Source organism: Humulus lupulus, chromosome 2 (genome assembly GCF_963169125.1).
Source record: "Humulus lupulus chromosome 2, drHumLupu1.1, whole genome shotgun sequence".
Lineage (NCBI taxonomy): Eukaryota > Viridiplantae > Streptophyta > Magnoliopsida > Rosales > Cannabaceae > Humulus > Humulus lupulus.
In genome coordinates, this window is record NC_084794.1 from 201,047,344 (window position 1) to 201,050,181 (window position 2,838).

Genomic DNA, 2,838 nt, shown 5'->3' on the forward strand with positions numbered 1-2,838 from the left:
ATGATGTTAAGTACGATGTATGACGATGTATGTATATGATGTTGTAGGAGTCTTACGATATGATTAAGTTTTGTTGTGTTATTTTTTGTTTGTTGTTTATACTTCCTTACTGGGCTTTTAACTCACCCCCTTACTTTCCCTTTTAGGTAATAAATAGGATTTCTTGTTGGCACGCGTGGTGATGTGGGGAGTTCTGATGTCAGAGTGTGTATGGCGTGGAAGTATCCTATGGGCGAGTAAACGATCACCTTAAATGCCAATTTTAAAGAATGGTGTTATGTTTTATTTTGATTTCAAAACTTATCAGTGTGACTTGAACTATAGTTGTTTTTAAAAATGTTGCATGGGAACTTTTATTTTATTTTAAACTATTGGGTCCAACTTGCATGTTTTTGCAAGGCCCTACTGGAATTTTCATATAATAAGAGATTTTCTTCTATAAGTTTATGAGCATGAAGATGTTTTACAAAGTATTAGTCTAGGGCATTTTACACCTTCATACATGGCCTTATCATTAATTTCATCCAAATATTTCCATTCATTTGATATAATAATGCTTACAACTTCTTGACAGATGGATGGAGCCAATGATAATCCAATATGTGCTAACAAATTATTTTAATCATTTCAGCACAACTCATAAAATAACAATATCAAAAATTAAGTAATAAAAATTGGATTAACAACAAGATAGACTGGTATTAATATCAACAAAAATTTAGTAATGAAATTCTCCGGCATCGGCACCAAAACTTGTTGTGTAATTTCTCAACAACGTAAGTGCACGGTTTCTTAACAAGTAATAAATAGTAAGTAGAGTATCGATCCCACAAAGAATTTATTACCAAACTTTGTCAAGTACTAAAATTATTTCTTTTTGTTTTTATCCAAAGAACAATAGAATTACAAATAAAAGAAAATTAAAAATAACAATTATCAAAATTTTAGAGAAACCTAGGATTACAAGTTTCCTTCAATATTTCATTTAAACACAATTATTCTCACTTAATTTCATCTATCAATGCAAATTATCAACCAACAAACCATAATTATTTACAAGCCTCTTCTGATGGTCATGCAAAATATTTTATTTAATAAACTATCTATATTCCTATGATGATCAAATTAGAATAAAACTCATTAAGAACAAGTTGTCAAAATAGTTATGCATGCCACATAGGTATATTCCTATCCTATGTGAAACTCAAAGTTTGCTTAGTGATCATACATCATTCTATCCAAGGCCAACACAAAATTCCATTTCCCAAGTTCATTAACGTTCCCTAATCAATCTAATTAGTGATCATGTAAGTAGAAGCATTAAGCATACAATATAATGAATAATTCAGCATTGATGTGTGAATTAAGATAAAATAATTAGTTCAAACTACATATTGAGTTCCAATTGCAACCCTAGAATAAGAAATTAGCTCATGATACGACTAGTGTAAACCGTGCAAAATATCATAAACAAATTCATCATCATGGAATTTCCAAGGAAAAGCCAAAGAAAAAGAATATAAGAGATGAAAACTCTTGATAGAAACTCCTCCAATATTAAAAGCTTTTATTCTCCTCTTTCTCCTTCCCACCTTAGGCTTTTTGAATTAGTTTTTCTCTCTCCAAGTCTGCTAAAGTTCGTGCTCCTCACAACCCTTTATAGCCTAGGTCAAAGTTTGCAAGAAGAATAAGCATAAAAGGTAGTTTCTTGTTTCTGAATTTTCGCTCAGCATCGTGACACTGATTCTGGCCGTTGCGACACTGACTACTGCTTTTGCATTATATTTCTTCTTTCTTCTTCAATTCTTCTTGCATCCCTTTGCTTGCTCCAATTACTCTTAAAACTACAAAACACACTTAAATTAAGTAAAATAAACTCCAAAACACTATCAAATAATAAATTCTAAGGTACTCATTTATAGTGTTAACACATGATATCAAATGTACTAAAATTAGCATTTAAACAATGAGCTACATTGGTGTTTTTTTTATATGTGTAAAAAATCTTTTTAAACCCTCATTTTTGGTATCATAAATTATTCAAAATTAAAAAAAAATGAGCGAGATATATGTTATAACTACTATGTATATTGCTATCTAAAAAAAATTGCATTATAATTTTTTCGGTGGCAAACAAATTTTGGGACGCCCTTTGTTAATAGGGGCAAAATAAGTGAGATGACTAATCTTAAGGGCTCGTTTGGAATGCAGGACTGGACTTGATTATTAGTTAGGAGTGGACTGTACTGGACTGGACTAAATTATCTTAGTACTATACTGTGTTTGGTGCAGTGTAGGACTAAATAAAAAATAAAATAATTTTTTTGATAAATTTATAATTTTATTAAAAGAAATAGTATAAAATATTTAATAAATTAAATAAATTAAATAATTTTCAATAAAAAATAATAATTCTTAAAATTAAATAATATTTAAGAAAAATGTTAATGGTATATATAATTTAATTTTCACATTTTTAATTTAAATGTTATAAAAAGCAATTACAATAGACAAGAATTTTTTTTCATAAAAGTATCTCAATATAATTTGATGGCAGACAAAATTTATTATTATTAATTTTTTTTAAAACAAAAATTATTATTTTTAAAATTAATTTTTTTATCATTTATTTTTTATATATATATATATTAAAAAATTAATTATAAAAAAACAACTTGTATGGTTTGGGACTAAAATAACCCACCATCGGTTAATATAGTCCCTTACATAAGAGACTAGTGAAAGTGTAGGATACCTTATAAATTGTGCAAACATGAATTCCTTGGTCTAGTCCAATGGTTCAAACGGACCCCTAGTAAATATATTTGAGTGCATGCA